This window comes from Nomascus leucogenys, chromosome 10, assembly GCF_006542625.1.
Source record: "Nomascus leucogenys isolate Asia chromosome 10, Asia_NLE_v1, whole genome shotgun sequence".
Taxonomy (NCBI): Eukaryota; Metazoa; Chordata; class Mammalia; order Primates; family Hylobatidae; genus Nomascus; species Nomascus leucogenys.
The window spans coordinates 72443910-72467921 of record NC_044390.1 but is presented as its reverse complement, the minus strand read 5'-3'; the positions used below and the strand labels follow the sequence as shown (position 1 = coordinate 72467921).

The following is a 24012-nucleotide window of genomic DNA, read 5'->3' as shown; positions in this document are numbered from 1 at the left end:
CCCAGTTTGAGCTTCCCAGCCGCTTTGTTTACCTACTCAAGCCTGAGCAATGGTAGGCGCCCCTCCCCCAGCCTCACTGCTGCCTTGCAGTTTGTTCTCAGACTGCTGTGCTAGCAATGAGTGAGGCTCCGTGGGCATAGGACCCTCTGAGCCAGGTGCAGGATATAATCTCCTGGTGTGTCGTTTGTGAAGTCCATTGGAAAAGCGCAGTATTAGGGTGGGAGTGACCCGATTTTCCAGGTGCTGTCTGTCACCCCTTTCTTTGACTAGGGGTCAAAGGCCCCTTGCGCTTCCCGGGTGAGGTGATGCCTTGCCCTGCTTCTGCTTACACATGGTGCACTGCATCCACTGTCCTGCGCCCAGTGTCCTGCACTCCCCAGTGAGATGAACCTGGTACCTCAGTTGGAAATGCAGAAATCACCCGTCTTCTTCATCATTCACGCTCTGCTATTACTTTTAATGGCAAAAACTGTGATTACTTTTGCACTAACCTAATGGGATGGTCACAGAAGGCCCTCTGAAGAAAGGAGAGTTTTGTGAGTTGTGGTTGATGTAAAGAAATCAGACATTGGCCAGGTGCGGTGGCTCACACCTGTAATCCCAGCACTTTGGGAGGCTGAGGAGGATGGATCACAAGGTCAGGAGATCGAGACCATCCTGGCTAACACGGTGAAACCCCGTCTCTACTAAAAATACAAAAAATTAGCCAGGCATGGTGGCGGGTGCCTGTAGTCCCAGCTACTCGGGAGGCTGAGGCAGGAGAATGGAGTGAACCTGGCAGGTGGAGCTTGCAGTGAGCCGAGATCGTGCCACTGCACTCCAGCCTGGGTGACAGAGTGAGACTCATGTCTCAAAAAAAAAAAAAAAAAATAGAAATCAGACATGGGAAGATCCAAGGAAAGAGGATTCCAGGCAAAGAGAATGACAAGAACAGGAGCCCTGAGGCAGGAAGGTGCTGGGTGTGTTTCATAAACAGGAGAGAAAAAAAAAAGGCCAGAATTCAAAGGCCCATCTGTAGAGTAGAGATGGGGAGAGTGCGGATTTCAGAGAGGGGGCTCAGAACATACACCTTGGAAAGGAGTTAAAATTTTATTCAAAGGGCAAGCAAGGTCATTTGGTGAGACAGAGTATGAAAAGTTCCTAGTAAAATGTCAGGCATATAGTAAGTACCCAATAAATGTTAGTCCTCTTCCTAATGTAGAATGAAATAGCAAGTCTATGCCCCCTTTTTCCTTTTTAGGAATTTTATTTTATTTTATAGACAACAGTTAATTGCATGTGGATGTTTTTAAAAAACAATGAGTCAAAAGAAAATCATTAATACATGCCTCATTTCCTGAGTGGTCAATTTTAGCTTCTTTTCCTGTGTCAGTTAGATCACATCACTTAGCTGTCATTATCATTCTTCCAACCAGAACTGATCTGGCATGAAGGAGAGAGAAGAGGTGTATGAGTGAAATTCATCTGACAAGAAAAAGAAAGCAAGAGGTAGGAGAATATAAACCTGAGTAAGTCTAAATTTTCATGATTTTTCTTCCCACAAAGGGCTCCCCACTAAAAGTTTGGCAGCCTAGATTTTCTTTTTGCTTTTCTCTTTTTCCCTGTTGACATGCTGCAGGATGGCTGCCTCAGCACCCAGTAGCAAGTTCATACATAACCATACCCACCAACAGAAAAGAGAAAAGAGGCTCTTCTCCACACTGTGTCACTTTTTTTTTTTTTTTTTTTTTTGAAACGGAGTTTCGCTCTTGTTACCCAGGCAGACTGGAGTGCGGTGGCAGAATCTCGGCTCACTGCAACCTCTGCCTCCCGTTTTCAAGTGATTCTCCTCCCTCAGCCTCTCCAGTAGCTGGGATTACAGGTATGCACCACCACGCCCAGCTAATTTTGTATTTTTAGATTTTTAGTAGTGATGGGGTTTCACCATGTTGGCCAGGGTGGTCTTGAACTCCTGACCTCAGGTGATCTGCTTGCCTTGGCCTCTCAAAGTGCTGGGATTACAGGTGTCAGCCATCGTGCCAGCCTGTGTCACTTTTAAATCCAGGTGGCACCCAGAACACTTCCTCTCCCATTGCATTAGCCAAGATTTCATTGGCCTTTTCTTGATCCAATTACTGGAAATTGGTTATAATTGGCTCTAGTAAGTTACAGTTTACCCCTGAGTCATGATGGAAGTGTAGGATAGACACCTGAAAAAATTGGGGCTCTGCTGGCAAGAAAAGGAGGGTAATGAATAACTGTTTAATCATTAGTTGTATATCAAAAGTTGTCAGAATCAAAGTGGAGTCACTTTATTAAAACCCTGACAAACAGAGGCTGGGAAGGCCATGAAGGAAATGTTCCCATGTACATATGGCTGATTACAAAAACAACCAGAAAAGGATGCAAGACTCACAATCTTTTTTTTTTTTTTTTTTCGAGATGGAGTTTCACTCTTCTCACCCAGGCTGGAGTGCAATGGCACAATCTCACCTCACTGCAACCTCTGCCTCCCGGGTTCAAGAGATTCTCCTGCCTCAGCCTCCCGAGTAGCTGGGATCACAGGCGTATGCCACCACGCCCAGCTAATTTTTGTATTTTTAGTAGAGACAGGGTTTCGCCATGTTGTTCAGGCTGGTCTCCAACTCCTGACCTCAGGCAATCTGCCCGCCTTAGCCTCCCAAAGTGCTGGGATTACAGGCATGAGCCACCACACCCGGCCAAAACTCACAATCTTGCACAAAGGGTACTGCACCTTTATACAAAAAAAAAAATTTTCTGCAAGGACATCTGCCCAGCAACTGCCTGTTGGACCTGACTGGCATAACCCTCGTTATTGATCCTTGTAGCCAAGGATAATTATCTCAAAACAATTATGTAATCATCCTTGTTTATTCTTTAAAAGCCATTATCTTCCTTTACTTCCCCAAATACACCCACCATATTCTATTGCAATGCTTACTCCCAAATACTATTTTCTTTTAGAGAACCTCTCTTCTGATTATTTAGGGTTTTTCAGTGGTGATAAAAATTACAAATGTGCCCCAATATCCGGTTCTCCTTTGAGTTAGACTGCCCTAACCCTTTGAAGATGGGCATGGACATGTGACTAGTTTTGGCCAATGAAATGTGATTAAAGGTGAAATATGACTTTGAGATTCTGGACTGCTGGGAGTTAGGAGGTAGGAATGCAAGAGGTTTATTGGGGGTGATGCCTGAAAGATACAGGGAGCGTGGGGTGGGAGGGGATCAGGAGTAGGCAGGGAAAGCCTTCAGACTGCGTTGCATATCTGACACCCTTCAGGGGGAAATACAAAGACAGGTAAATTAGGAGTGAGCAGAAAGAAGCTTAGACTGTGGTGCAGCTCTGAGAAAGTCTTGGCCAAGGCCAGTGGGAATCTCAAAGGCAGATTGCCTGGAGGGGAGTCCCATGTTGGGCAGACATGACCTGGCCCTAGTAATTCCACCAAGCTGTGAGCTACCCGGAGCTCAGCTTCAACACACCAGCAGATTCCAAAGGTGCCAACAGCTGGTGGCTGTCAGCCAACTTCACTCCTCACAACAAAGCATCTTCAAGGGTGGTAGACAAGAAGTACTTGATTACAAGAGTAATAAAGATTCTGCAGGCCAGAGGCCGTGGCTCATGCCTGTAATCCAAGCAGTCTGGGAGGCCAAGGCTGGCAGACCACTTGAAGACAGGAGTTCAAAACCAGCCTGGCCAACATGGTAAAACCCCATTTCTACTAAAAATACAAAAATTAGCCAGGCATGGTGGCGCATGCCCGTAGTCCCAGCTACTTGGGAGGCTGAGGCAGGAGAATCGCTTGAACCCAGGAGGTGGAGGTTGCAATAAGCCAAGATCATGCCACTGCAGTCTAGCCTGGGCTATAGAGTAAGACTCTATATACCCCCACCCCAAAAAAAGATTCTGCAGTAAGCTAGATTCTAGATTCTCCAGCTGCAATGACCCTAGAAGCACATGTGGAGGTGTTGGCTCCTCCATCAGCCTGCACCCCTGAGTCACTGCATGGCGTGGGGTAGAGGACCTCACCCACACCCACACTGAAACTGCAACATGAATGAGAAAGAAACATTTGTGATCTGTAAGCTACCTGAGATGTTAGGGTTGTGTTATCATAACATATCGTATTTTAGCATAGCACAGTATAGCATAGCATAGCATAGCACAGTTGCAGCAACTAACTGTGTCTGTTACAGCATACATTTCCAAATATATGGGCCTACAACTGATAATAGTGTTTTCTTGTGGCGATTGTGATCCCTTTTATATCTGTGGATGTGCCTCCTTTTGCCTTCCCGTAGTGTTTATTTGCACTTTTTCCTTCTTGATTAGTCTTGCTATAGATTTGTTCATTTTACTGGAGTTTTCAGAGTCCACTTTTTTTTTTAACTGTTTCCCTCTTTTTTCTGTTTTGTTTTCAATTTAATTTATTTCCAGCCCTTCCTTTTACTATTTTCTTCTTTCTAATTTCTTTGGGTTTACCCTGATATTATTTTTTTACAACTCTTTGAGTTAAATACCAAATTCATTTAAGCCTTCTTTTTCCTTCAGCATATTGCTTAAGCTGCATCCGGATAGTTTGGATATTTATTATTTTCATTGTCCTTCAGTTTTAAATTCCTTAAAATTTTCATTGCCTATTAACCCATGAATTACCTAGAACTTTTAAGTTTCCAAGTCAATTTATTTTTCAAATGTATTAATAGTTTTACTCTTGATTTTTAAGTTGTCTTGGAGAGAGTTATCATTATGAAAGTGATTCTTTGAAATGCATTGGGACTTCCATTGTCCTTCTCCTAGTGTTTAATATTTGAAGGTGTTTCAAAACACTTTCTTATAGCATATGCTACTTATTCAGTCCATAAATGACATATTTTTGCAGATGGCATTGAATATATGTATTTGTATCTGTCTGATTAGACTGTTAGTTCCTTGATGGTAGAGATATTGTCCTGCAATTTCCTTACTGCACTAAATAGCACATAAAAGTTCTCTGTGTGAGTGTAAATGTGGGAAGGAAGACAAAGAGAGAAAAGGAGGGAGAAACAAAGGAAGACAGAGAGAGAATCATTGTAAAAGACTTTTTTTTTGTTTTAGCCCAACTGCCATTATTAATCCTAGGGCTGGATTTCAAGAAATTCACATAATCTTTCTGAAAATAATAATAATGAAAATATTGTGACTACTCACCATGGATCAGGCCCAATGCTAACTACTTTGCATGAATTATCTCATTTAATCCTCATGAAAACCCAAAAGGTAGGTTCTATCATTATAGTCACTTTACAGATAGAGAAGCAGAACCATGGGCTCATTCAGCTTCCTTTTCCTCTTCTGGTCAAGTGAAACTATGTCTTGTTGAGACCTACATGTCCACTCTCACTGTCATGTCAGATATTTTTCTCATCATTCTGAAGAGAGTAGAAAATGTCATTCTTCACTAGAGGCAGAAAATTCTTCCACATTTATATGAATGAATGAATGAATGAATGAATGCTACGTTCACCATTTAATATTATATTGTGGTTTGTTAGCGACGTTGTAGCAGTATCTTACACACCATCTTAATACTTAGGAAGCATTATTTGTAAGGCAATGTGCTGGATGCTACAGAATTTTTAAAGAAGAGTTAGATCTGATGAATGGCTTCAAGGAATTTCTAATGCAGTAAGGGAAAAATGACATGTATGACACAAGGAACCATAAAACAGTCAGTCTGTGATGAATGCGTTAAGATGGTATTTTAGCTACTGTTACAATGTTGCTAACAATCCATCCCAATATTCAGTAACTTAAAATAACAAGCATTTATTCTCATGCTCACACATCTGCAGGTGGATCAACTGTGGGTCTGTTCATCTGGGCTGGGCTCAGCTGGGTGGCTCTGCTTTGGACTGAGGTTGGCTGGGCTTGGATCCTAGCTCTGAGTTGTTTGTCCTGGGGCTGAAGAGGTAGTGGCTACGCAGGGCATGTTCTTCTCATAGTGGATCACCAGAATGCAAGATCCAAGCGAAACTGTGACAACATATTTAAGGCTCTTATTACATCTGCTGATGTTTCATTGACCAAAGCAAGTCACTTGGCCAAGCCTAACATCATTCGTTTAGGGAATTGTACTTTGTCCGCAATGGAAGAGGGAAAGGAGTAAATATTGGTTGAACAATAATTCAAATTATCACAAAGGAATACAAAGTGCTTTAAGTGCTTTAGGACAGAGATTAGCAAACGATGGCCTACAGACAAATTTGACCCACCATTTGTTTTTGAAAATAATGTTTTATTGGAAACCAGCCTCATCTGCTCATTTACATACTATCTATTTCTGCTTCTATATTGTAGCAGCAGAGTTGACTAGCTGCAACAGTCACTGTATGGCCAACAAAACCAAAAATATTCACTATTTGGCCCTTTACAGAAAAGTTTGCTGATCCTGCTTAAGGAAATACAAGAAGGAACCAGTCTGACAACACAGAGGTTCCATATCCATACCCATGCACATGCACCCTAAGGACAGCCTACCCCCTGCTACTCTCCAGACCGTCTTCCAACACATTTAGCAGGGGAAAGAGACATACAAACATTTATTTTCCTGCTGACATGAGTTATGTCATCCTGTCTTAAAAGACAAAAATGTCTCTAGCTAGTTTGGGTTTTTAATAACATAAGTGTCCTCCATTATGTATCAACCAGGATACCTGGGATGCAAACAACAGAAACTGACTCTGGCTGATGTAACCAGGAAAGGGATTAACTATAAGGCTGTTGGGTGGTCCACAGACTTGATAGGAAGGTTGGGGAACCAGACCTGGGATACCATGAAGAAGCCAGAGAGGCTGGGCAAAAGGAACACGCAGCTAGCATGCACTGTGCCTGTCCCCCGGTGCCACACTACTGCCACTGCCTCTACCCCACACTGCTGCTGTCACAAACCCAACCCCACCTTTACTTAACCACATGCCTCTCTCTTGAGGTTCAAAGTCCCAAAAGGAAAGGTCCAAGGTCAAATGCTGTATGGGGTCAGAGAGAGTTGCTGTCCTCCCTTTAGTTGAGAGAGGGATGGAGGAGCTCTGCCTTCCATTGTGACCTAAACACTAACCCCAACCAATTTTTCCAGAAGTTGCAAGAAGCTTCATTTTCTGAGTAGTTTTAAAAGGCAGTTATCCAGTCTGATGTGTATAATATTTGATTTAAGAACATTGAATCCAACGCTTTTACTTGCAAATGAGGAAAACAGAGGCCCAAAGAGGTCTGGCTCACAGTTCTTTTATGAGTTCTCAGAGCAAGAACTTAAACTCATGGCTTATTGTTTCTTGTCCAGCTCTCTAGATGTTTCTGCCCCTTTCATCCTGAAAGAGAAAACAGAGCAATGTCACTCCCTGCCTGTCCTCCTCCCTTGCAGATAATATTCTTCCTTTGGGAGAATGAGAGGTCGAGGTTTGTGGGTGGATCTTTTGGCCTCAAATAACCACCAGACTTGAGAGGCAGCTCTGGCCCTGGAAACCTAGAGAGCTGGCTGAGGGGTCCAGAGGAGCTGGCTGGGGAGGCAGATACTTAGCGGGCAGCACCCACCATAGGTAAGAACGAAGGACAATCATGGTTTTCTCCTGGCTCCTGGCTGCAAGCACATCTACCTGGAGCTGAAGCCTGTCCTCAGTGGCTGCCACGTTCCCCACCCAACTCCATGCTGATCCCTGGCTTCCAGGGCATTGAGACCTCTCTGGTTCCCTGGTTCCCTCCCTTTCTCCCTCAGGTCGCCCAAGAGCTGACCAGAGTTTGTAAAAGAAACTTTACTAGGGAACCAGAAGACAACAGCCCCCACAGCACTAAGCCTTCAGCATAGAGAAGGGTAAATTTACACAGCGACTTGCTAACTAGACTAGATTACCAGGCACCAAAACATGTCTGTTCCCCGGCAGCGGCCAATTTGCGCCTGTTCCTCCTCTGAAAGCCTCTGTGCTTGGCAAGAGTAGCTCAAACAGGAAGCCCAGCTCCTTCCACTGTCCTGATCCGGCAGATGGGCATGCCCAGGAGACTTCTTCCACATGCCCCTCCTGCCTGTGAACCCACTGACTCTTTGGATGAAATGTGGTATAAGCAAAGCAGAAATGGGTTGGCTTATGTAACTGAAAAGTGCAGAAGCAAGGACGCCTTCAGTTGTGCTTGGACAAGATATGAAAGCCATCAGGACTTGGTTTCACTCCATTTCTAGGCTCAGCCTCACTCTCAGGTTCTGCACGGCACCTCCTGGTAGCATCAGGCTCTCCACCTTGTGGGGGTAAGACAGCCACAGCAGCTCCTCATGTGATCTTAAGTTCAAGACCAACAGGAAAGACCACGCATCGGTTCCTGTAGTCCCTGCTAAATGCCTGACAGGACTTCTGATTGAGCCTGATTTCCTTACATGCCTGTCCCTGAACCAGTCACTGAGGATGACAGCATGTGGCAATATGGCCAGGCTTGCTCCATCAGCCTTCCACCCAGACTTCCTGGTCTGAGAGTGAGGTGGGGAAGAGCGGCATCCAAGCAAGCACCCTTTCCCTTTCCATGCCTTGCACTAAAGAGCAGCTTTCAGAATGTAAACTGACCAAATCACCACCCCCTCCTTTTCCTTGGACTCTTCAATAGCTTCCTGTTGCTCTTATGATAAAAATACAAGTCTTTCACTGGGCCTACAAACCCCTGCTTGATCTGACTTCTGTCCGCCTCTCCTACTTCTACTTCTTTCAGCTCCTACACTCCGTTTATCACCTTCTTTCAGCTCCTTGTACTGCGGGGCCCTCCCCACCACTAAGCCTTTGCATAAGCTGTTCCCTGTGCCTAGAACACCCTTCCCTCTCCTCTTTGCCTAATTAATTTCTGCTTAGCCTTCAGGCTTTACTCAAGTGTTGCTTCTTCACAGAGCCTTGTCTCAACCTCCCTGATAAGGTTAAATTTCCCTATTAGAGAACCTGTTGATCCTCAAAGCAGTTGTCACAGTTGCACTTCCATGTTTGTATATGATTCTGAGATGTGCTTCTCTCTCTCCCTCTAGACTATCCCTCATTAGGGCAGAGACCAGGCCTGGTTTTGATTCGCTGTTGTTTGTCAACCTCAAATAATCAAAAGGGTCAGAATCTAGTTTGTTGATTTTTTTATTTTTAGAGACAGGGTCTCACTCTGTCACCCAGGCTGGAATGCAGTGGCACAATCATAACTCACTGCAGCCTCAAACTCCTGGGATCCTCCTGTGTCAGCCTCCCAAGTAGCTAAGACTACAGGTGTATACCTCCATGCCTGGGTAATTTTTTTTGGTTTTTTGGGGTTTTTTTTCCTTTTTTATAGAGACAGAGGTCTCATTATGTTGTCCAGGTTGGTCTCGAATTCCTGGCCTCAAGTGATCCTCCCACCTCAGCCTCCTAAAGTGCCGGGATTGCAGGCATAAGCCACCATGCCCGGCCAGAAGCTAGCCTGAAGAGAGTTGAATTCAAGTGCAAAAGTTGAAGATGACCACTTGGGAAGCACAGATTCCAAAGAATGAAAGTCAGTGTTCTGAAGTGTAGAAGTTTGGGATTGTTTACATAGACAAGGTTTAGGGAAGCTGAGCAGAATTTCAACATTTTTCTATATAAGGCCGAATGCAGAGTTACAGTGATCTGATTAGTTGAGGTGGTCTTTTCCTTTCAGGAAAGGTACATTTAACATTCCACACTGAATATGTAACAGTCATGGACTCTTTTGTAGCATCTGGTCTGAGTTAGGTACAAGAGAAAAATGGAAGGGCTTAATCTACAACAAAGATCAGTGATTAGAAGGGAAGGAATTCTGGTCTTTCGTCTCTTCTAATCATTTACAGAACAAGAACAATGCAGAAGAGAGTTAATCTATAATCTAAGAAGCATAAGTTGCAAACATGCTACATGACTCAGTTTCCAGGGTTTAACTTCCCCCTTGGCAAAATACATTTAAAGGGTCCTGAAAATTTCTTTTCTTTTGCAATTAGAGCACCTTCATTGTCCAAGTGTATTGGCAATTCATGGAGATCAGTCAAACCTTTGTACTAGGATCTCAAAAACGTGGCTAACACAGCCAGAATGTCAATATCATGTCTAAGTTTAGTTGCTAATTGACTGTCAAATGGCCTTGTGGCCATGACTGACTAAACAATATACATGAATGGTTAAGATTAAATTGCTTGGAAAAGAGGGAGGGAACTGGAAGGTGAAAAGGAGACATTTAATCATTATCTAAAGCAAAAGGAATTTGGACTCCTGCACCTGGAACCTGGACTCAAAAGGGATTTCTAAAGGAAGTGATTTTCAAATCCAGGCCCCTTTAGTAGAGAAGAATCTGCCAGGCTTCAGAGAGATAATGAGGACATCATTTTCTGATTTTAAATGCTACAACAGATGTTTTTTTTAAAAAAAAAAAAAAAGATTAATTAAACTACTACAGCGTTTTGTAGCTTGAAGATCTTGCGATGTGATTTCAGACAGTGTCTCAGGCTGGAAATGTCCTAGATTGAGGCTGCATTCTGAATCCCCATTTCTTACAGATTCAATCCACCCACCTTGAGTTTCTCCAGCTTCACCCACAACTGGTTGCTGCTAATCCCACCATGAATCAGACTTCTCCCTGTGTTTAATTTGCAGAAATTTCATTTTCTAAATGCCTTAGTGATGACCCTGGTGAACACTCACATTATGTTTAAGATAGAACAGGGCAGGAAATTGAAGGCTTATGACTTTGGAGCCAGACAGACATGGAGTCAACTCCCTGCCCTGCCATTTATAGCTAAATAACCTAAAGCCTCCTAACCTCTTTAAGCCCAGGGATGGACATAGTCTATACAGCAGACAGAACACAGACTCTGCGCTATAGTGCCTGGGTCCAAATCCTAACTTCACTTAAGCCCAGGGGATGGAGAGTCTATACAGCAGACAGAACGCAGACTCCAGCCGTGGTGCCTGGGTCCAAATCCTAACTTCACCACCATTTACAACCAAGTTACTTAATCACTGTGTATCTGTTTCTATCTTTTCTTTTCTCTTTTCTTTACTCCTTTCTTTCTTTTTCTTTTTTCTTTCTTTCCTTCTTTCTTTTTTCTTCCTCCCCTCCTCCCTTCCTTTCTCTCTCCTTTCTCTTTCCCTTGCTCTCCTTCCTCCCTTTCTTCTTTCCTTCTTTCTTCCTTCTTTCCTCTCTCTCTTTCTCGTTCCTTTCTCCTTCCTTCTCATTCCCTTCTCCTTTCTTTCTCCTTCCTTCCTTTCTTTCTTTCTTTCTTTCTTTCTTCCTTTCTTCCTTTCTTCCTTTCTTTTCTTTCCCTCACAGGGTCTTCCTGTGTTGCCCAAGCTGCAGTGTGCTCAGCCCACTGCAGCCTCAACCTCCTGGGCTCAAGCCATCCTCCCACCTCCGTCTCCTGAGGAGCTGGGACTACAGACATGCACCACCACACCTAGCTAATTTTTGTGTTTCTTGTATAAATGGAGGTCTCACTATATTGCCCAGGCTGGTCTCAAACTCCTGGGCTCAAGCAATCCTCCCACCTCAACCTCCCCAAATGCTAGGATTACAGATGAAAGCCACTGCTCCCAGCCTCTCAGTTTCTTTATATGTAAAAAAGAAAAAGAATAATATGATCATCCCTCAGTATTTGCAAGGAATTGGTTGCAGGAACCACCCCCAACCATTCCCCAGGTACCTAAATCCACACACACTCAAGTCCCACAGTCTGCCCTGCAGAATCTGCTTATATGAGTTTTGCATCCCTTGAATACTGTATTTTCCACTGGGGCTGGGTCGAAAAAAATCCACATATCAGTGGACCTGAGCAGTTCAAGCCTGTGTTGTTCAGGATCATAAAAGGGTTGATATGAGAATTAAATGGGTTAATATAAGCAAATCACTTCAGTGTCAAGCACGTTAGGCACCATGTGACAATTTTAGTATAGTAGTAGTCATGTTATTGTCATTATCATCTAAGTTTTGTATGGGAATTAAATGAGATCATAAAGCACATCACAAACAGTAAGGATTCAATCAATGGTAGTAATTACATATGCACAGCTTCAGAAAACATGAAAGCAGAGGATGCTTATTCTTATTTATTTAACAATAAATATTTTTAGTGAGTCATTATAAAATGCTGGATTCTGTGCCAGCTGCCAACCATAGGGAAGTGCAGACAGGAGCCCAATCCTCAACAAACCCTCAGGCTGGCAGGGAAACAAATGTGCCCTAAGATGTGTCAGGCTCTGTGATCCAGGTTTATGTCAGATTCAACAGAGGCTCATGGGACGGGTAGGTGGCCAGGCCATGAAGATCACGGAGGGCTCCCTAAAGGAAGTGACGCTTGAGCTGAATCTTCAAATATGGGTAGTGCTAGTCAGATGGAGATGACAAGGAAGGCATTCAGGAGAGGAAGCAACCACACCCCACGCTGATGCCAAGTGCTCTTTCTGTCTTAACATGTCTGATCACATCACTCTACTTTATGTCCAATCTCGGCTTCCCAAGAAGATAAAGGCAATTCCAGCAGACATTCAAAGCCTTGTCCCAACCCAACCCTAACCTCTGGCCTTGTTCCCACCCGACCCATCTCCGGCCACTCCTTGTCATGAGCACTGTGTTCTAAGCTCACCACATGGACTCCCACCACCATACCTTTGCTCATGCAGGTGCTCCTGCCAGGCACGCTTTCATCCCCTCCTCCACCCAGCATGTTCATACTCCACCTTCAAGGCCCATCAAGTGCTGCCTTTTAAACAAGGCTTCTATATGCCTGAGAAGAATTAATTCCTCTTCCCTCCATACCTTAGGCACATTCCTTACCACATTGTATCATTATATCTTGTTTAGATCCCCCTGTATCCCACCAACTAAAATATAAACTCCACAAGATGAGGGTTTTACTTGACTTTGCATTCCCAGAGCCCAGTCAAACATGTGGTAAGCATGGGTAACCTCCCATCGACTTGAGCTATTATTTATCTGATGGATGCTGAGCAAATGTTCATTGAGTCAGGAAGTCAGTACAAGTAGAACTTGTTTGAGGAAGGAGTCAATAAACCAGATCAGAGATTGTTCAAAGCAATTTTGTGCAGCATTTCCTGACTTTCTCTCTCCTTAGTTTCCCAAATGCAGGCTTTTGAAATGTACAGCCAATAAGAAAAAAGTAATTGGAACAAATTACTTTGTTCCAATTGGAGTCCCACATCCCCTTGAAACACATGGTCCTGGTATATGGGCTTCTCTTGCCATCCAGTGAGCACTCATTGGCTATTAGAGATTGTGACCTAGATTTCCCTGCACGATAAATCAGAAGCAATTTCTACCTATTGGCATGGAATGAAATTCTTATTCTCCATAGCTTGCCAGGGACATACATGAGATCAATTTGGGCTCTGCTACTAGAAGTGGGGACTTGGCCCTCAGCTCCCCACAGTGAATGGTGCTAAGAGCTTCTTCAGTGTCACTAGGAATGAACCACACCTTCTAGGAGAAGGCCTATGACAGCAAAAGTAGGATAAGGCCAAGCAATAGCTCTATATTACAAAGCCCCAGGGACACCATTCAGATTTTATTTTACATACATGCCACCCCGGGAGCATGTGGAGTACAATGAAAATATACCCCTTGGACTTATGCAACACAGAAACACTGGTCTGGTGAAACTGGTTCAGTAGTTCTCAGCTTTTAATAAGCATCACAGTTAGATGAGTTTCTTAATAAAAGTGCATTCCTAGGCCTCAGCCTCAGAGAGTCACATTTAGTAATTTTGATATGGGCCTACAAATCTGCATCTTAAATTAGGAGACCCACAGGTGATACAGATGCAAGTCTCCTTGGGATCATTTGCTGATCAACATTGACCTAGCAAGTACATTGTTATAAGAACACTATGATATTGGGGGAACCAGCCCCCAATAATTCAATGTACGTTCTTTTCTATTTTCCCTAAGTGTTGGCCAGTCTGAGAAATAAAGGGAAAGAGTATAAAAGAGAGAAATTTTAAAGCTGGGTGTCCAGGGGAGACATCACATGTTGGCAGGTTCTGTGATACCCCACAAGTCGCAAAACCAGCAAGTTTTTATTAGTGATTTTCAAAGGGGAGGGAGTGTATGAATAGGGTGTGGGTCACAGAGATCACATGCTTCACAAGGCAATAAAATATCACAAGGCAAATGGGGCAGAGTGAGATCACACAACCGGGGTGAAATTAAAATTGCTAATGAAGTTTCTGGCACGTGTTGTCATTGATAAGATCTTATCAGGAGACAGGGTTTGAGAGCAGACAACCGGTCTGACTAAAATTTACTAAGCAGGAATTTCCTCATCCTAATAGACCTGGGAGCGCTATGGGAGACCGGGGCTTATTTCATCCCTTACCTTCAACCGTATAAGACAGACATTCCTAGAGTGGCCATTTTAGAGACCTCCCACTAGGAACGCATTCTTTTTCTCAGGGCTGTTCCTTGCTGAGAAAAAGAATTCAGCGATATTTCTCCTATTTGCTTTTGTAAGAAGAGAAATATGGCTCTGTTCCACCCGGCTCTCAGGCAGTCAGACCCAATGGTTATCTCCCTTGTTCCCTGAACATCACTTTTATCCTGTTCTTTTTTCAAGGTGCCCAGATTTCATATTGTTTAAACACACATGCTTTACGAACAATTTGTGCAGTTAACACAATCATCACAGGGTCCTGAGGTGACATACATCCTCAGCTTACAAAGATGACAGAATTAAGAGATTAAAGACAGGCATAGGAAATCACAAGAGTATTGATTGGGGAAGTGATAAATGTCCATGAAATCTTCACAATTTATGTTCAGAGATTGCAGTAAAGACAGGCATAAGAAACTATAAAAGTATTAATTTGGGGAACTAATAAATGTCCATGAAATCTTCACAATTTATGTTCTTCTACCATGGCTTCAGCCAGTCCCTCCGTTCAGGGTCCCTGACTTCCCACAGCATCTCTCCCTTTCTTTTTATATAAATGTGCCATGGCGATAAAGCCTTGTTCGTTCTCTCGATTTTGACACAGGGTTCTTTGACTGGTCCGGCACACTAAAAACAAGCCGATTAAACAGAGAAACATAATTCCAAAATTTAGTACAGTGGAGCCCCCCAGTAGACTTAATCCAAGTTGTGGGGTTTAGTCCAGAAAGATTTTCTGCCACCTGATCTAATGCCTCAGCTCCAGGCACAATGGATAAATGAGCTTGAGTGGCTTCAAAAATTTGTTTCTTTAATTTAGTTATGTCCAATGATAAATTATCTTCCCTACCTAGAAGGTGTCCTTTGACCATTTCCCATGAATGATCAGTTTCATTATAGGAGTACGGGGTGATACAGAAATCAGAAGTATTCCAATCGCACTGCATTTGCATGTGATGTTCAAGACTCACTAACCAATCTCCAAGCCAAATAACAGACTGTCTTAAATCATTAATTTGATTAGCGAATTTTTGATCAATGCCTTGTTGAGAATTCCACAATTGGGTGGAATTGGTTTGCCAATCATTAACAAAATGAGCCATTTGAATAGATTGGTGTAACGCCATTCCGGCAGTGGTGGCCAGTGCAGTGACTATAATTATGCCCATGATCACAGCGAATAAAGTGAAAACAAATCTCTTAGATCTTTTTAGAATTTGCTGTAATGCTTCATTAATTAAATGTATTGAGGGGGAGGATTCCCAAAGTCTGGGCAAAGTTACCAGAATCCAGATTCCTTCTCGAGCTCGAACCAACATTACTCTTTTCCCAGAGTCAAAATGGGAGTTAATACAAGTGTATAAATGACAACTAATGCATTGGACAGTTTGATTGTTCATCCAAATTTTGATATTTCCCACTAACAGCATGTAAGGAGGCTTAACACAACTCTGTATGGGAACAGTCAGGTTGGAAGTAAGCAAAGCAGAATGTTGTATTTATGTTGATACTGAGGGAGAGTGACTGTATCGGGGACAACAGACAGAATAGTTTCCCCTTCCGATACTTGCAGTCCAGACATGGCAATAGCCAATTTCCAAAGTTCTGGGTGTTCTGGGCTCAGAATGGGGAGTATCATATGAGGCCTCGGGGGGTAATGCCTTTATCTTCCCATTTTAAGGGAAAGAACTAGTTGAACCTCTTATGCAAAGTAGAATGATGATTCTCGTTCTCCTGATAAGAAATAAAATAAGTAGCCTTCAGGCATTCCTTTCTGCCAGAGGAGCAGTTGTTTTTTAAATAGCCCTTTGGTGCCCAGTCTATTACTAAACCATAAGAGTCATTTTTTAATATTACTGCATGTGAGTTAACACAATCTTCCCAAATTAAAGTTTTAGATAGGCCCTCAAAATTTTTTGGGTGTGGTTTTCCTGCAGGTTTATATTGAAAGTATGGGATATCTCCCATTACTCCCCCTTTCATTTGTTTTAAACAAGAAAGGGAGAGGCCGGAGACTAAATGTCCTGGTTCCTCTGTAGCTGATCTCTCCGGAAGATAAGCAGCCCAGACTTGAGTTTGTAGATGGATACAACCAGGTGCATGTCCGAGGCACAGAGAGGGGTATTTATAACCCATGGTAACATTAAATGCAGTGCCTTCTTCTGCTGGTTGAATGGGGCAATGGTCATCTGTAGCTCCAGGCATCCACACACTATCGTTAGTGTAGATTTGTGCAGGAGCATCCATCCAGGTGAGAGGTCGAATAAGTGGAGGAAAAGGCACATAAGCCCAATAAGAATAATTTTGTGCAGCAGGTAAATCACTGTGAGAGGAAACTGGTGAGACAGAAAGTATAAAGAGGAGAATCATTAAATAAAACATAGTGTAAGTGAGATTCAGTGCTGAAGGAGGAAGAGAAGAACAGAGGGATGTTATTTTCAGGCTAATAGAAATGGTGAGATTTTTAGGTTTGTAAGGAGAAAAAGAGAGGTAATCAGGAGAAGTGGGATTAGTTAGATGGGTCTCCATTGCCATCAGGGAGGATTGAATCAGACCCATTGTGATTTGGTGTGCCAGCTTCTAAGGAGTTGGCACAGATCTCACCACGTCTGAGGGCAGTCTCTGACATGGACATCTTTTCTCTGTGGTTTTCATTGTCAGTATTCACCCGAAGATTGAGTCTGCTGGTGGGTACCCAGACAGGGGATTGATGATCTCCTGGTGAAACACAAGCATATCCTCTCCCCCACATTATAACTGTGCCAGGTTCCCAGGTATTGGCTTGGGAGTGGGAGTTTTTCCATAACACTGGCTTGCCTTCATTTAGGGAGAATTTTTTGCCTGTATAATGGCGTTTGGCTGCAGTTAGATTATTATCTTTAGGAACATTAAAAAACTTTAAAGTAAACAATACCAAATATAACTGGGAGTGGGGGGTAGTTAAATTATGTTTTTGTTGTTCAGACTCTTTGGACAATTGGGTTTTTAAAGTGCGATTGGCCCATTCCACCACAGCCTCTCCCTGAGGATTGTAAGGGATTCCAGTAATATGGGAAATTCCCCACTGTTGCATAAATAAATCAAAAGACTTACTAACATATCCAGGGGTGTTGTCTGTCTTTATTTGATATGGAAGCCCCATAACAGCAAAGCAAGAATACAGATGTTTTTTAACATGGGCCATGCCTTCCCCTGTTTGGTAAGTAGCCCAGATAAAACCTGAGAAGGTATCTACAGAGACGTGCACATATGACAGTCTGCCAAAGGAGCTAACATGGGTCACATCCATTTGCCATAAATCATTAGGAGTTAGGCCTCTGGGATTAATGCCAGGTTCCTGATTTGGAAGTACAAAAACTTGGCACGGAGGCAGTGGTGGACAATAAGCTTAGCCTGTTTCCAGGTAAGAGCAAATTTATCTTTTAATCCAGCAGCATTGACATGAGTGAGATTATGGAACTCCTTGAGCTTCTTGGGTTGCAAAAGAGACCAAACAGTCGACTTTATGATTACCAGCAGACATGGGTCCTGGTAAAGTGGTATGAGATCTAATATGCATAATATAGAAAGGGTGTCTACATTGGTGAACTGCCTGTTGTAACCTTGAAAATAAAGAAGCCAATTCAGAATCATCAATATGTTTGATAGCAGCAGTTTCTATATTTTTAGTGGCATGTAAAACATAAGCAGAATCAGAGACAATATTTAGAGGTTTGGGGAAATCCTGTAAGGCGGTAATCACAGCAATTAACTCTGCCTTTTGAGCAGAGGTATAAGAGGTAGAAATAAGCTTGTCTGTAGGACCTACATAACCAGCATTGCCATTACTGGAGCCATCAGTGAACCCTGTAATGGCCTCAGGAATGGGCTGATCTTTGGTTAATCGAGGGACCACCCAAGAAGTCATTTTTATAAAATCAAACAAGTTGTTCTTTGGATAATGATTGTCAATAATGCCAATGAAATCAGCAAAGTGAATTTGCCACAGTATGGAATGTTGAAAGGTGGCTTGAACTTCCAGCTGATTTAAAGGAACTACAATTAAATTCAGATCAAATCCAGAAATTTTGAGTATTCTACACCATGCCTGTCCAATTAGAGTGGCCATTTGATCTAGATAAACAGACAAAGTTTTTGACACAGAATGGGGAAGAAAACACCACTCCACTAAATCATTATGTTGAACTATTAGTCCAGTAGGGGAGTGTAATGAAGTGAAAACGAGAAGCTGAAAAGGCTGAAACAGCTGTACTCTAGATAACTGGGCAGTCTGGATTCTTTCCTCTATGAATTCCAGTTCTAGTGAAGCCTCAGGGGTCAAAGTCCTGGGACTGCAGACATTGGAATCTCCCTGAAGCATAGAAAACAAGTTAGCACATAGGTCGGAATGCCTAAAGTAGGTCTTAAATATTTAATGTTATCCAAAAGTTTTTGGAAGTCATTTAAAGTTTTTAAAGAATCTCTCCTAATTTGAACTTTTTGAGGTTGAGTACGTTGTTTATCAACCACCATTCCTAAATATTGAACAGGAGTGGTCTATTGAATTTTATCCTGAGCAATGTGTAATCCAGCCTCTGTAACATGGCGGCTCAAACTTTGATAACAGTCAATTAATTCTTTATCAGTGGGGACAGCAATTAAAATATCATCAATATAATGAAGATATATATTGGGAGCAAAATCTGGCCATAAACTGGCCCCAAGACTGGCCATAAACAAAATCTCTGCAGCACTGTAACATGTTCATAATGGCCCTAACGCCCGCACTGCAAAGGTGTGGGTTTATGGGAATAAGGGCAAGGAACACCTGGCCTGCCCAGGGTGGAAAACCACTTAAAGGCATTCTTAAGCCACAAACAATAGCTCCAGCGATCTGTGCCTTAAGGGCATGTTCCTGCTGCAGTTAACTAGCCCAATCTATTCCTTTAATTCGGCCCATCCCTTCGTTTCCCATAAGGGATACTATTAGTTAATTTAATATCTATAGAAACAATGCTAATGACTAGTTTGCTGTTAATAAATACATGAGTAAATCTCTGTTTAGGGCTCTCAGCTCTGAAGGCAGTGAGACCCCTGATTTCCCACTTCACACCTCTATATTTCTGTGTGTGTGTCATTAATTCTTCTAGCGCTACTGGGTTAGGGTCTCCCCGACCGAGCTGGTCTCAGCAAGTGGCATCCATCGGGGGGGCTTCAATCCAGGTCAAAGGATCGCTGGAGTGACAGTTGGAATGGAAAACTAGCTGGAGGACACCCGAGCACTCTTAAAGCAATCCCCATGGTGAGAAAGAAGGGGAGCTCAGAAGCGTCAGGGTAACAATGGGACAGGTATGGTGTCTGGTTCATTTCACCTTGGAACTTTTTCACACTGATAATGAGGAGGAACAAGAGTATAGCGAAGTAACAGAAGAGATTACAGAGCATGCTTATTTACCAGCTAAAGCTAAAGCGGCAAAGGAAGGAGAGGTTCATCCCTACCCTTCTGCACCCTCTCCTTATTATTTTGAAGAAAAAGACCCTCCAGATCTTTCTTTTCCGGAGAACACTGGGCAAAAAGTAGTTGCCCCAGTGACTGTTCGAGCAGTGCCTCCAGCGAGGGCTCTTAGTTCTATTCAGGCAGGAATTCAGCAAGCTAGACGAGAGGGTGATTTAGAGGCCTGGCAGTTCCCTATTAGAATACACTCCCCAGATCAACAGGGAAATATTATAGCTACATTTGAGCCTTTTCCTTTTAAATTCGGGAAAGCACATTTAGTTGATTATATCAAGGACTGTGATGGTATCAGAGGTAATCTGCATAAAGCTACTTCATTGGCATAGGCAATGGCAGGACTGAGAGTGGATAAAGGAAATACTCCATTTCCTGGAGCTTGTTTTAACTGTGGGAAGCATGGTCATACTAAAAAAGAACGTCGAAAAAATCAGCGAGTCAGGCTGCCAGATAAGGGAAAAAAGAAAACTGTTGAGCCTGAAATATGTTCAAAATGTAAAAAAGGAAAACACTAGGCTAGTCAGTGTCTCTCTAAGTTTGATAAAGAAGGGAACCCAATTTCGGGAAATGCCATGAGGGCCTGTCCCGGGCCCCATTCTAAACCAGGGCATTTCCAGCTCAGGCCATTCTCTCAACCCTGTACAATGTCTGTTCCCTGCCACAGCTGGTAGTGCTGCAGTAGATTTATGCTGCACAAAAGCTGTGAGCCTTCTGCCTGGGGAACCCCTGCAAAAGGTCTCAACAGGAGTCTGTGGACCCTTGCCAGCAGGGAAAATAGGATTACTTTTAGGAAAGTCTAGTGCAAGTTTAAAAGGGGTATAAATACATACAGGAGTCATTTATTCAGATTACAATGGGGAAATTCAAATTGTTGTATCTCTGTCTGTTCCCTGGAAAGCAGAGCCAGGAGAGTGCATAGCACACCTCCTGATTGTGCCGTATGTGGGAATGGGAAAAAGTGAAATTAAACCAACAGGAGGATTTGGAAGCACAAATAAGGCAAAGCAGCTTATTGGGTAAATCAAATTACTGATAAACATCCTACCTGTGAAATAACTATTCAAGGAAAGAAATTTAAAGGTTTGGTAGATACAGAAGTGGACATTTCAATCATTTCTCTACAGCACTGGCCATCCCGTGGCCAATTCAGCCTGCTCAGTTTAACATAGTTGGAGTTGGTAAAGCCCCTGAAGTATATCAAAGTAGTTATATTTTGCATTATGAGGGGCCCAGTGAACAACCTGGGACTATTCAACCAATTATAACTTCTGTACCTATAAATTTATGGGTAAGAGATTTATCACAACAATGGGGAGCACAAGTTCTAATTCCAGAACAATTATATAGCCCTCAAAGTCAATATACAATGCATGAAATGGGTATGTCCCTGGTATGGGACTAGAAAAAAATTTGCAAGGTTTGAAAGAACCGCTTCAAGCAGAAAAACAAAGTTCCCGCCAAAGATTAGGAAATAATTTTTGATGGTGGCCATTGTTAAGCCTCCAGAACCTATACCTTTAAAATGGTTAACAGATAAGCCAATTTGGGTAGAACAATGGCCACTAAGAGAAACTGGAGGCTGTAGAGAAATTAGTTACTGAACAATTAGAAAATGGGCACATAGCTCCAACATTTTCCCCTTGGAATTCTCCAGTTTTCGTAATTAAGAAAAAATCAGGTAAATGGAGAATGTTAACTGACTTAAGAGCCATCAATTCAGTTATACAACCTATGGGAGCATTAGGGCCAGGATTGCCTTCTCCTGCTATAATTCCAAAAAATTTACCTTTAATAGTCATAGATTTAAAAGACTGTTTCTTTACTACCCCTTTAGCTGAGCAAGACTGTGAATGCTTTGCATTTACAATTCCTGCAGTAAACAACCTGCAGCCTGCTAAGCATTATCATTGGAAAGTATTGCCACAGGGAATGTCAAACAGCCCAATAATTTGCCAGACTTATGTGGGGCAAGCAATTGAATCTACTCATAAAAAATTTTCTGTGCTAAATTATTCATTATATGGATGATATACTTTGTGCTGCCCCCACTCGAGAAATATTACTCCAGTGTTATGATCACTTGCAAAATTTGATTTCTTGTGCTGGTTTAATTATAGCTCCTGACAAAATTCAGACTACTACTCCTTACTCCTACTTGGGGACCTCAGTAAATGACACTACCATTGTGCCACAGAAAGTAACCATATGTAGGGATCAACTAAAAACATTAAATGACTTTCAAAAATTACTAGGGGATATTAATTGGATACAACCTGCTCTAGGCATTCCTACCTTTGCCATGAGCAATCTGTTTTCTATCCTTAGAGGAAATCCTAGTCTCACTAACCCTCGGCAATTAACAAAGGAGTCTGAGGCAGTTACAACTGATTGAGAAGCAAGTCCATAAAGCTCAGATAAATAGAAAAGATCCAGAGAAGACTCTAGATTTGCTAATTTTTTCAACTCAGCATTCACCTGCTGGTGTTATTGTCCAAGAACAGGACTTAGTAGAGTGGCTTTTTCTTCCACATACTAATTGACGGACTCTAACTCCTTATTTAGATCAAATCGCTACTATGATAGGGATTGGGAAAACTCGAATTGTTAAATTACATGAATATGATCCTGGAAAAATTATTGTCCCTCTCATGAAGGCACAAATACAGCAAGCTTTTATAAATAGTCTTACTTGGCAAACCCATTTAGCTGACTTTGTGGGTATTCTTGATAATCATTTTCCTAAAACGAAGCTGTTTTGGTTTTTGAAATTAACTAATTGGATTATCCCTAAAATAACTAAATTTAAACCAATTGAAAGTGCTGAGAATGTTTTTACAGATGGGTCTAGTAATGGTAAAGCTTCTTATTCTGGCTCAAACAGTAAAGTTTTCCAGACGTCCTATACTTCAGCTTAAAAAGCAGAGCTTGTAGCTATAATTGAGGTATTGACTGCTTTTGATATGCCTATTAATGTGATTTCTGATTCTTCATACGTGGTTCACTCCACACAGTTAATTGAAAATTCTCAGTTATGATTTCATACAGATGAACAACTGATAAATTTATTTACCCAATTGCAAACAGCAGTTAGAAGTAGAATGCACCCTTTTTACATCACTCACATTAGAGCTCATACACCTCTTCCAGGACCTTTGACTGAAGGGAATCAAATGGCTGATCGCCTAGTTGCTAATGCAATATCTAATGCTAGACACTTTCACAATTTAACCCATGTTAATGCCTCTGGTCTCAAACGCAGATACAGCATTACCTGGAAAGAAGCTAAAGCTATTATCCAGCAATGCCCAACTTGCCAAATGGTACATTCCTCATCTTTTACAGGAGGAGTTAATCCTCGAGGACTGGAACCTAACTCTCTTTGGCAAATGGATGTCACACATGTTCCCTCATTTGGGAGACTAGCTTATGTACATGTATGTGTGGACACCTTTTCTCACTTTGGGCTACATGCCAATCAGGAGAGTCTTCTGCCTGTGTTAAATGTCATCTTTTACAGTGTTTTGCAGTGAAGGGCATTCCATCTTCTATTAAAACAGATAATGCCCAGGCTATACTAGCCAAGCTCTAGCTACATTTTTCTCTATGTGGAATATTAAACACATTACTGGTATCCCATACATTTCTCAAGGACGAGCCATAGTGGAAAGAATGAATCTCTCCCTAAAACAGCAGTTGCAAAAGCAGAAAGGGAGAGACAGAGAATATGGAACCCCACAGATGCAACTGAACCTAGCATTATTAACTTTAAATTTTTTGAGTCTGCCCAAAGGCCAGATGTTATCAGCAGCTGAACAGCATCTACAGAAACCAGCTGCAAAGACAAAAACAGAACAACTGATTTGGTGGAGAGATCTGATAACAAAAAGTTGGGAAATAGGTAAAATAATAACTTGGGGTAGAGGTTATGCTTTCTCCAGGCCAAAATCAACAGCCGATTTGGATACCATCAAGAAACCTGAAACCTTATCATGAGCCGGATGCCGAGGAAGAGACTCCAGGAGGATCCTGAGGACCCCCCAGTTGCAGCCATGTCGAGACTGACGCTGAGGAGGACCCCAACTGTCACGAGCAACACCTGTCGAACACA

At 42.4% G+C, this 24012-nt stretch overlaps 1 long non-coding RNA gene across 1 annotated transcript; it reads left to right on the top strand.

Annotated features, from left to right (window-relative positions):
* Window positions 1-1374: 1374 nt before the first annotated feature.
* On the top strand, window positions 1375-23442 carry LOC115836993. The gene is made up of 3 exons (XR_004032048.1): window positions 1375-1488; window positions 19543-19694; window positions 23164-23442. It is a non-coding gene; the product is annotated as an uncharacterized LOC115836993 (long non-coding RNA).
* Window positions 23443-24012: the final 570 nt, after the last annotated feature.